At 48.1% G+C, this 12180-nt stretch overlaps 1 pseudogene; it reads left to right on the top strand.

Moving 5' to 3' along the window:
* Window positions 1-12180, top strand: part of LOC135292683 (zinc finger protein 850-like) — a 276851-nt pseudogene that overhangs the window by 123078 nt on the left and 141593 nt on the right.

Genomic DNA, 12180 nt, shown 5'->3' with positions numbered 1-12180 from the left:
CCAAGGGGAATGATTTCAGACAAGTGCTGACTGCGTGGGAGAAGGTGTTTTGTGTTGGAGGGCTGAGTTATCACTGAAGTTTTTCACTTCTGATACTTGGTAATATCAGTGTCATTTTGTCAGTAAGGAACACACTCAGTGCCTGAGACATCTCCATCTCCACCTGCTTCACAATGCCACTGGAAGGCAGATGAAAATGATTTCCTTGTAAATGACCTGTTTTCACCAAATTCTGCAAACTCTTACTGAGGCTCTTTGCCATGAACTTGATTTTCTATTTATTTTTTCCTTTTTTTTTTTTTTTTTTTTTTAAATAAGAATTGCTTTCTCCTTGCAAATGTTAAGTAAATTTTTCCTTGCCTGGGATGTCAGGAGGTGCACATCCTGTACAGAAACACTCCCCAACTGCATCAATAACCTTTTAGTACTGCTCAATGAGTCCTAGAAAACTGCAGAGCAGTTTTGTGTCTCTGCAGGTTACTTGGCAATCAATTCTCCATCTCTGATAAATCCTAATTTACAAGGAGCATGTGACGAACTCCCTCCTCTGCAATCATGAGTTGGCAGTACCCATTCTTCTGCAAATTTATGGCTTCAGCAGAATAATATCATAGGAACAGAGATGTTCTGCAGCATTGCTGCTTGGTTTGCTCCTCATTTTGTGGGGCAGACAGCAGCCTTCTACAGCCCTAAAAAGGACAGGGAATTTTCTGGACTGGAAAGAAAAGCATCCGTGAGAGAGGCAGAATGTGATGCTGTTACCCACGGCTGGTGTTGCACCTCTGTTGTCAAATTTCCCTCCCCTGCTGCCTTGGGGCATCTGAGTAATGGGTGGTTTGTAGTGATGTTCTCCTTATTGAAATCAGTCAAGAGTTTGTGGACTTATTTCCAGCATGAAAACAACCCCTGTTTTGCTGGTTGTATGAGGGAAAAAAATTATTTCAGGCAGAGAGAGGACAGAAAGAGGTGAGAGACCACCGAATTTTTTCCATGTGGCTGCAGGGAGGGAGAACAGTTGTGGTGTGGAGATGCGTTGTTAATGTAAAAGCAACAAAAAGCAACCCAAATAGTGAGTGAGCATCACTTGAGCTGCACCTCTGCCAGTTGGGGATGGATCCCTCCTGCTCCTTCCCCTGCCTGAGGCACCTGTGTGGGGCTGGTTGTCCCTGTCATTTACCTTTCAATTGCACAACAAACAACAAGTTTCTTGGAAAACAGTTGGCTTTTCAGACTCTCCCGGGCATTCAAGTGAGTCCAGGAGATGTAGGGATGAGCTGATAAGTGGCTTTGGATGGTCTTGGCTGTTGGGTGTTGCTATGTTTCCTGATGCTCCAAAGCAATCCCTGGCATGCTGCTTTTGTGAAAGGCAGAACAGCTCAAGAGAAAAACGTGCTTGAAATTACCTGTTCTGGGGAAATGCAATCACTGCGAATTTTCTGCTGGGAACTGCTTGTGAACAAAGATGGAGCCTGAATGAGGGATGTGCCCTTGTGGGGGTGACTTACACTGACACAAAGCTCTCTGTGCCTCTCCAGAGGGTTGTCACCCTACAGAAACTTGTCACTTGAGGAATCTCCTGGCAGGGCAGGGAGGGGAATTTGACATCACAGCTGCGTGCCTGGGAAAAACATCGAGGCAAATTCTTCTTTTCTGGCCAGGAAAGCCAGGGTGTGTGCCTGCTGTGTTCCACGAGGAGGAAATCAATTGCTGAGGGATTTCTGCTGGGAGATTTGTGCTTTATGAAATTAATGCCAGGGGCAGAGGACTGGGGAGCTGCCAACGATAGCACTGTCTTCCTCCCCTCTGCTGCTTTAATTGTTTGTAATGATTGAATAAATAGCACTGTTCTTCCCTGCAGCAAACATAGGCATGTGGCATTTTATTATCTTTATTAGGGCTCCTGTTTGGAATTTCTTTGCTGTATTTCCTTCTTTGCAGAATTGGTACAAAACTTGGAGGAGTTGGTGTGAGAACTGGACTTTGTGCTGTCAACATTCTGAGTGTTGAGCCAGTGCTAAATCCGTGCAACTGTATGGGAATGAAATAAATGACATGATTTAAAGAAGGAAATACTCCTGGCTTAGGCATTTTATCTGCACAAATGCACACTAGGAGAGGAAGAGCAAATCAGGTACAAGCTCCCAGTACTTAGAGAAGAATGAATGGAAGTAACTTCCTGTTTAGGCTGGAAATTAGGAGAACATTTGTACCCATCAGAAGGGTGTTGAACTGGAGCAGCTGCCTAGTGACAACAGACAAGTGGAGAAGTGAAAGCCCAAATTAAAGGCTTTTAGTGTGGAGTTTTTTGGATGTTGGGGTCTTCAGAAGTAGATCTTGAGTCCCACGGGCAATGCAGGCAGTTTCCCAGGGGAGCATCTCTGTCCCATGCCAGGGACCTGCTGCCCTGGTCCCACAGAGTGATTTGGGGGGTACCTGATGGCCCAGCAGAGTTTCGGGAAATGCCTCAATGTTTGTTGGATTTGAATGGCATTTGGGTCAAACTGAGTTTCTCCTCTGAGGGATGGAGTCTTGAGCTCTCACAGGTTTTGCTTGAACATGTCTTTCATCTGTCCCCAGCCCAAAAACCCCCAGCAGATCCCTGCTCCTCCCTCTCTGTGACTCCCACAGCTGCGATCCTCAGAGCTTTTCCCTTACACAAAAAAAACCCTGGAAATTGGCTGGGGTTTATTCCCTCTTGGCGACAAAATTGTCTCCTATTGTGCAGCTCAGGGGGAAAGGAACCTCTTCCTCCCTTCAGTGTGCTGCAACAAAGTGTTTTGTTCGTCTTTGTGAAGAACTAGGAAGAAACACTTCTTTGAAAGCTGAGGGAGCCCAATTCAATTCCCTTATCATTTTGAGCAAAATAACCAAGTTATTTATGTTGAAAGTCACTCCAAAATTTTGAAGAAACCTTTTTAGAAAATATTTCTCTTGGTGACTGATTACGAGTGGGTATGGGAAGAAACTCTTTGCCTTGAACCACTCAAAGCAGTAATTTCTTCCCAAAGAGTAGATGTAATTTCATTTGCTGGGTGAAAAAAAATAAGTAGTAGTGGACCAAAGGAGCTTCAAGCTGATCTCCATTTGCTGTCAATGACTGAATTAAATGCACAGGGTTCCTATCAGCTTTGCCCGACAAAACATTGCTTTTGGGTTATTGGAGGTTTTGTCAGAAATCTTTGTAGCATGAATAGTTCATGGACTTATCTCTGCTGACTTCAGCCATTCCTGCTGTCCATCATATCTTGCTCTTATGAGGAAGCTCTTTTCATTATGTTGCCTTTTAATTCAGATATCTGAGCCTTTTTCTACTTCTGGTCCCAGTTTTCAGGAGGACAAACATTTTCTTATCTGTAAGTGTATTCAGTGGTGGCCACACAAGTGAAGGCAAGGAACTGGCAGGTGATAATTTATGGAACTCTATAATGGGAAAACCTCAGCATTCAATTTCCATCTCCTTAGAAATCTTTATTTCTTTGCTTGTCTCTTGTGCTCTTTGTGGCTGGTCTGAGTTTAGTGCTTGGAAATACAATTCTATGGATCCCAATTGCTTTGAGAAAGAATAACCTTGTACACAAAGATAAATAAATTTAACTTTTCAATATTAGAGCAGTTTGACATCCAGGCTTGGGGACCTGGCAGTGGTGAGTGCCTGACCAGCCTCAGAACACAGAGTTTGTCTGATTTAGGTGAAATTTCATTCATTGGAGACAAAGTAAAATTGCCTCTTATTTGCTCAGCACTAAAAATCCATCTGAAGCTGATTGCCAAGAATTGCTGCTGAGTGATGGGATTAACCCCTGCAATGGCACCATGAAATGAGAGACTGGGAGAGGAATATTAAACAATGGCATTTCCAGCCATGTGCAGGCCCTGGTGTTCTGCTCTTGGCTTGGTGCTCTCCAAGGGGCTGATTTGGATGGTTCTAGAGGCACTAACCTGGGCAGTGAAATGCACCTCAGGCACCAACTGCATCTCTGGTGTCTGCAAGTGCCTTTATCTCCCTTCATGCTCCTCAGAACCGAAATCCTGCAAGGACCAAGTGAATCTCAGACTTTGGGAGGCCCAATAGTGACAGATTTTGGTGAGATTTGAGTCAGGAGATGGAAGCAGCAGCAGAAGGTGCTGTAATCTTCATCCCTGCACTCTCCTGCATGCTGATACAGTGTGAAGGAGGCAGGGATTCCATAAAGCACCTTCTGTAGCTCCTGAGGGAAAACAAGTGGCAAGTTCTTTAATTTCTTAGAGTTTCAGGCATGTTTGGCTGTGCTGCACCTCAGGGCCAGGCTCTGCCTCTCTCTGCTCCAGCTGGTGCTTCCAAACTGCCCTCTGTGATTTTTTTTTGCAAACCAGCTCTCTGACCAGCTTCCACTTTGCTTTAAAAATTCAGCACCACGTTTGTGGCTGAACAGGTCCCAGAGCTGGGGAGGAGGATTTGAGATGCAATTTGCATCACAGAGTTGTTACAGCAGGGAAAATGTCACATCCCTCCTGTGCCTGGCGCTGCTAATCTTGTTCTGAACATTGGAAACCGCTTCAGCTGCTCTCATTATACCTCAATTTGATTACTGCTTTGATTTCACACCTCTTTCATGCATGATTTTCCTCTCTCCTTGGCTGGAATTGTCAGGCCTGAGAATTTGTCAAGCCTTGGGACAGTTCCCATCACCTATCCCTGCTCCTAAAGCTGGTTTGAATTATCTTGGGAACCTGAGCATGAGGGAAACTGGCAGGACTTTAGTGAGAGGAAAAGTAAGGCACAGAGGCCAAAGTGTAAATGCAGAGTCTGGGGACTCTGTTGTGGGGATCTGGGCCCTGCAAACGGATGTTCTTCCCTGTGAATGGATGGTTCCTTCTCTATCTCCTCCTGAAATTCCTGAGGACCAGGGCTGGTGCTGGTACTGCAGCCACACAAACTCCCCATGGAGCTGTGTGGGACCCAGTGGGAATCATTGATTTGCTGCTTTTGATGAAAAGTTGTGACATGAACCTCAGTGTCAGGGAGGTGACACGTTAATGCTGCTGCTGTCAGACAGTGCCCACACACCGTGTCTGGAGGTAGCTCTGGAGAAGATGAAGAAAAACCAGGATTAAATCCCATGTGCTACTGAGCTCTATCAGAAACTGCTTGGAGTGAAGTCTGTGAAGTGACTGGGGAGAGCTGGATGAAAGGGACAGCTCTGAGAAGTGTGTGGTACATCATTGATGTCCTAATACTGATCTTTGCACAGAGATGAAAACGTATCAGTTTGCATGGCCTGAATGTCTGGCTCTGGACATTCTGCATTGCACAAGATGTGCTGAGCTCATCTGGCTCTGAAATATCATCTCTGCACCTTAGCCAGGAACAGCATCAGAGTTCTGAACAGATTAATCTAAAACAGTCATAAGCCAGAAGCAAACCTTGGCAATACACATCTGTGGCAGGTGAGGAGACCAAAAGCTCCCATTCTTGTTCTTGCTGAATGAATTCAGCAATACAAATTCCTCTCTCTTGGCATTAAAATACTTTAGTTTCAGCTCTGCCCCAGACTATCAGTGTCAAGTATTTCTCTGGGTGCTTGGGGGTAGGTTCTCCCCCTGGAGCTCTCTGCAGGTTGGTGCTAATTCAAGATGTTCCCTCAGGTTCAGATGTTTTGCTGCCTGAGCAGAGTGTGCAGAACAGGGATTACAAGCACTGACATTTGCTGTGCTAGAAAGTGCAAGGGACACATTTGTGCCAATGAACGTCAAACCTTGAACTAGGAGGATCAATTCTTGTGCTCAGCAGAGTCTGCGGACAGAGGGGGGTTTCCAAAGGAAATCGTGGTCCATGTAGGGCTGAGGCTCCCTCCAGGCTGGCTCCAGCCCCTCAGGGTGCCCAGGAGCAGGGCTTGCCCACAACCCAGTGCTCCCTCCTTAGCCCTGGGGCTGCCCAGGGAAGAGCCAAGGCTGAGGCTCTGCAGGACCCCACAGGCTCAGCCCTGCTCCAACATGGGATCCGTGGGCCAGGGTACGCTGGGCTTTGCCCCTACAGCTCCCAAGTGTGTCCAGAGAAACTGCAAGGAGAGGCTCACCTCTGTCAGTGGGACCCCTCTGTGCACAGGGACCCCCACTCCCGGGGTGGCTATGCCAGGGACCTCCAGCCCTGGGAACCTGGAGCAAGTGGAAACTACAACTTGGCAAAATGCTGCCTGTGCCTGAAGCAAATGCAAGGAGAACTGGGGTGTGAAAAATAAAATTTGTTTATTACAGAAAAGCAGCAGCAAAAATACAGAAGATATTTACATTGTAAGAATATTTGCAACAACAACAATCGATAGAACATATATACATAAGAACCTATCTAGCAAAAATAGATGAAACATATTTACAGAAGTCAAAAAGCCCTAAAACCTATAAGACAACAACAAAATGTAAAAGGTATGTACAAAAGGGTGGCATCTCTGTCCATGATGTCCATCGCACCTGGAAGAAAAGCAAATGCCACGGTCACTCCAGTCAGGCACAGAGGGCTCTTGCATGTGCCCCTAGGCTGGCACAGCTGGCCCAGCAGCAGGACTCTGCTAGCAGAACTGAGCCTGGCTGGGTCTGGCATGGAGCTTGTGTGGAGCAAAGCAGGCACAGGACAGGCTGTGGATGGCCACCGGAATCCAGTGCCCTGGCTACAATGTCCCTGAGCAGGGAGCACCCAGCCCAGCCCCAGCCTGGCAGCAGGAGACCCACTCTGCCTGTCCTGCTGCTGGCATTGCTCTTCATGCCAAGATCATGGCCTCTTCCTCACCTTTTTAATCAATGTCCATGTCCTCAATGGACTCTTCCACATCCACCTCCATCTCTTCTTCCACCTCCACATCCACCTCCATCTCCTCCTCCATATCAATCTTTGCATCTACCTCCATCTCCTCCTCTCTGTCTGGGACAGCCTGCAGAGGTAGCAAAACCTCAGAGTGGGGTCCCTGTCCCACTCCATCCCCACAGAGCTCCAGCCCACCCAGGCAGGTGGGGAGTGTCCACCTCCATGGAATGGCACCATACCTTCCTCAGGACAAATGGGAGCATCCTGCAGGGCTGGATGACAAAATCCAGGCACTAAGGATCTTTCAGGAGTGATGGGGTTATCAGGGGGCAGGTGACAAGCAGAGTGGGCAGGAGCAGCGTGAAGAGTGTGCAAACACAACGGCCAATGGTTGTGTTGTGCTCTTTGCTGGGCGCTGGACGTTCCAGCTGGAGCGTGGGCTGTGACATCACAGTTCCCAGGCTCCATCTGAAGTGGACAGTGGAGACCATGGAATGATGGAGTCCCTGAACGGTTGGGCTTGCAAGGGAGCCTGAAGAACAACATCTTGTTCCCAGCTGAGCAGTCTTCCCCCAGAGCGTGCTGCTCAGAGCCCTGTTGCCAAGGATGGGGCATGATCAGCCTCTGTGCGCAGCCTGGGCCAGTGCCCCACCACCCCCAGTGGAAAAGAGCAGCTTCCCTAGATGCAGCTTCAATCAACCTGCTGCAGTTGAAAGCCAGCCCCCCTTGTCCTGTCAGCACAGGCCCTGCTGAACACTCTGTCCCCTTCTTTCCTGCGGGACCCTTCCAGTCCTGCAGAGCCACAGTGAGGCCTCCCAGTGTCTCCTCTCTCCAGGCTGAGCATCCCCAGCCCCACTTGCCCAGCAGTCAGTCACATCAGGGCCAGTCAAGGCTGCAGGGTAGCAAATAGCATCAGGAACTGAGAGATGCAAGCTTTAGACCCACGTTTGCCTCTAAATGTACAAAATTAATAACAGTGGAGAGGAAGATGGTGGGACACTGGTTCTCTTCTAACTGGTGATTTTTTGTTTCTTCTTTTCTGTCATGCTGACCCAGGTTTTTCTGTTGGAAAGGAAGCTTGGCACAATGTCCATTGTCTTCTCCATTTGTGAAACACCAAGCAGATTCTGGGCAGGCTGATATGCAGAGCAAAACCTGAAAATATACTAGTGATCCTGAGCCTGGGGGATGCAGCTAAACCCAGCCCAAAGTAATTTCTGCAAAGTCAAGCCTGCTTTACATTTTCTTGAGTTTGGAAAACTTCACCAGTCATTTCTAAAAAAGCAAACAAAATCCTCAAACCAAATCAGACAAAAACCCATACAAACAAACAAACCCACGCAAACCAGTCCAACAAAAAGATCAAAAACCCCAAATAAAACTACAGGGAATGAGGAGTTAGTATTAGTTGTGAGGATAGCACAGCAGGCAAATGGCTGCTTGCCACAGGATCACCATCAAAAGCCACATAGAACAGCTGCTCCAAAATATACCCAAGAGGAGAAAAAGAAAAAGTGATGCATGGCAACTTTGGGGGCAGCTCCACATTCAGGTGAAGGATGAGCACGCAGTGGTACAGATCCAGCATTGCCCACCCTCCAGGCTGCTCTTTGCTCCTGATGAAAGACCCTTGCAGGACTGTGGCCCCTCTCAGTGCAGTGTCAGTCACTGCCAGAGCTCTCAGCTGAGCCACTGGCATTTGCAGAGTGACATCCAGCCGCAATCCTACTGCCTGCTGAGCACCTGTGGAAGATCCTGAGCCTAAATCTTCATGCCTAGGACCACAAAACAGCTCAGGATTTCTCTGAGCTGGTTTTCAGGGGGGGTTTCCATATCCCCGTGAGATCTGTTCATCCCTCAACACGTATGACTTGATGTACAATGATGCATTTGGGTTCCTTCCTTCCTCCTGTGTGCCAGTGAGAAACCATCCATGGGAATGGAGGATGTTGTGTGCAGGGCAATGTATTCCTGGCTTGCCATTTTGCTTCACTGTCACTCAGCTGAGCATGGTCCTTATCTAAGAAGGACTTAGAACTTGCAACAAGTGATAAATTAACCTGCTCCACTCTCCTTAGCATGGGCGTGGTGAGTGTTAAGGAAAGCAGCGAGCGCTTGCCAGGATGGGAGCTTGTTCTTTGCCAGGGAGGAGGGAGAAAATCTTGCTTGGAGTAAATAAAGCAACTCTGCATCCCCAGGAAGAGAAGCAATTCAATATGTGAGTGCTGCATGGACTGATTTGCACAAGGATTGTCTACTATGCAGCAATGTTCCCCATAAACCATGCTTCTCCTGACCTTTATTTTTCTGGGTTTCCACCACATGATACAAGAGACTCTCAATGAAAAAAAGCAAAACAACTTGTGGGGAGACGTTTTTTCCTTTCTTCAGGCTGCCTCTTTCTTTTGTTCCCTCCAGAGCTCTCACTTCATTTCTGCTGTTGTTTGGAGCACGTGCTTCCCTCTTTCCTGATCCCCTGGGCTTCTTTTGGCTCTGGGTGTCATGGACACTCTTAATTGTGGATTTTTTCCCCTTCATCTACTTGTGACCTCCAGCCCTGGGAACCTGGAGCAAGTGGAAACTACAACTTTGCAAAATGCTGCCTGTGCCTGAAGCAAATACAAGGAGAACTGGGGTGTGAAAAATAAAATTTGTTTATTACAGAAAAACAGCAGCAAAAATACAGAAGATATTTACATTGTAAGAATATTTGTAACAACAACAATCGATAGAACATATATACATAAAAACCTACCTAGCAAAACTATGGGAAACGTATTTACAGAAGTCAAAAATTGCCCTAAACTCTATATACTAAAGAAAAAAAACAAACTGAAGAACATATATACAAAAGGGTGGTGTCTCTGTGATGTCCATTGCACCTGGAAGAAAAGCAAATGCCACGGTCACTCCAGTCAGGCACAGAGGGCTCTTGCATGTGCCCCCAGGCTGGCACAGCTGGCCCAGCAGCAGGACTCTGCTAGCAGAACTGAGCCTGGCTGGGTCTGGCATGGAGCTTGTGTGGAGCAAAGCAGGCACAGGACAGGCTGTGGATGGCCACCAGAATCCAGTGCCCTGGCTACAATGTCCCTGAGCAGGGAGCACCCAGCCCAGCCCCAGCCTGGCAGCAGGAGACCCACTCCTCCTGTCCTGCTGCTGCCATTGCTCTTCATGCCAAGATCATGGCCTCTTCCTCACCTTTTTAATCAATGTCCATGTCCTCAATGGACTCTTCCACATCCACTTCCATCTCTTCCTCCTCATCCACATCCACCTCCATCTCCTCCTCCATATCAATCTTGGCATCTACCTCCATCTCCTCCTCTCTGTCTGGGACAGCCTGCAGAGGTAGCAAAACCTCAGAGTGGGGTCCCTGTCCCACTCCATCCCCACAGAGCTCCAGTCCACCCAGACAGGTGGGGAGTGTCCACCTCCATGGAATGGCACCATACCTTCCTCAGGACAAATGGGAGCATCCTGCAGGGCTGGATGACAAAATCCAGGCACTAAGGATCTTTCAGGAGTGATGGGGTTATCAGGGGGCAGGTGACAAGCAGAGTGGGCAGGAGCAGGGTGAAGAGTGTGCAAACACAGCAGCCAATGGTTGTGTTGTGCCCTTTGCTGGGCGCTGGACGTTCCAGCTGGAGCGTGGGCTGTGACATCACAGTTCCCAGGCTCCATCTGAAGTGGACAGTGGAGACCATGGAATGATGGAGTCCCTGAACGGTTGGGCTTGCAAGGGAGCCTGAAGAACAACATCTTGTTCCCAGCTGAGCAGTCGTCCCCCAGAGCGTGCTGCTCAGAGCCCTGTTGCCAAGGATGGGGCATGCACAGCCTCTGTGCACAGCCTGGGCCAGTGCCCCACCACCCCCAGTGGAAAAGAGCAGCTTCCCTAGATGCAGCTTCAATCAACCTGCTGCAGTTGAAAGCCATCCCCCCTTGTCCTGTCAGCACAGGCCCTGCTGAACACTCTGTCCCCTTCTTTCCTGCGGGACCCTTCCAGTCCTGCAGAGCCACAGTGAGGCCTCCCAGTGTCTCCTCTCTCCAGGCTGAGCATCCCCAGCCCCACTTGCCCAGCAGTCAGTCACATCAGGGCCAGTCAAGGCTGCAGGGTAGCAAATAGCATCAGGAACTGAGAGATGCAAGCTTTAGACCCACGTTTGCCTCTAAACGTACAAAATTAATAACAGTGGAGAGGAAGATGGTGGGACACTGGTTCTCTTCTAACTGGTGATTTTTTGTTTCTTCTTTTCTGTCATGCTGACCCAGGTTTTTCTGTTGGAAAGGAAGCTTGGCACAATGTCCCTTGTCTTCTCCATTTGTGAAACACCAAGCAGATTCTGGGCAGGCTGATATGCAGAGCAAAACCTGAAAATCTACTAGTGATCCTGAGTCTGGGGGATGCAGCTAAACCCAGCCCAAAGTAATTTCTGCAAATTCGAGCCTGCTTTACATTTTCTTGAGTTTGGAAAACTTCACCAGTCATTTCTAAAAAAGCAAACAAAATCCTCAAACCAAATCAGACAAAACCCATACAAACAAACAAACCCACGCAAACCAGTCCAACAAATAGATCAAAAACCCCAAATAAAACTACAGGGAATGAGGAGTTAGTATTAGTTGTGAGGATAGCACAGCAGGCAAATGGCTGCTTGCCACAGGATCACCATCAAAAGCCACATAGAACAGCTGCTCCAAAATATACCCAAGAGGAGAAAAAGAAAAAGTGATCCATGGCAACTTGGGGGGCAGCTCCACATTCAGGTGAAGGATGAGCACGCAGTGGTACAGATCCAGCATTGCCCACCCTCCAGGCTGCTCTTTGCTCCTGATGAAAGACCCTTGCAGGACTGTGGCCCCTCTCAGTGCAGTGTCAGTCACTGCCAGAGCTCTCAGCTGAGCCACTGGCATTTGCAGAGTGACATCCAGCCACAATCCTGCTGCCTGCTGAGCACCTGTGGAAGATCCTGAGCCTAAATCTTCATGCCTAGGACCACAAAACAGCTCAGGATTTCTCTGAACTGGTTTTCAGGGGGGGTTTCCATATCCCCGTGAGATCTGTTCATCCCTCAACACGTATGACTTGATGTACAATGATGCATTTGGGTTCCTTCCTTCCTCCTGTGTGCCAGTGAGAAACCATCCATGGGAATGGAGGATGTTGTGTGCAGGGCAATGTATTCCTGGCTTGCCATTTTGCTTCACTCTCACTCAGCTGAGCATGGTCCTTATCTAAGAAGGACTTACAACTTGCAACAAGTGATTAATTAACCTGCTCCACTCTCCTTAGCATGGCTGTGATGAGTGTTAAGGAAAGCAGCGAGCGCTTGCCAGGATGGGAGCTTGTTCTTTGACAGGGAGGAGGCAGAAAATCTTGCTTGGAGTAAATAAAGCAACTCTGC

Source organism: Passer domesticus, unplaced genomic scaffold, assembly GCF_036417665.1.
Source record: "Passer domesticus isolate bPasDom1 unplaced genomic scaffold, bPasDom1.hap1 HAP1_SCAFFOLD_44, whole genome shotgun sequence".
Taxonomy (NCBI): Eukaryota; Metazoa; Chordata; class Aves; order Passeriformes; family Passeridae; genus Passer; species Passer domesticus.
Note: the sequence above shows the minus strand (reverse complement) of the source record. Positions and strands in the feature narration are given on the sequence as shown.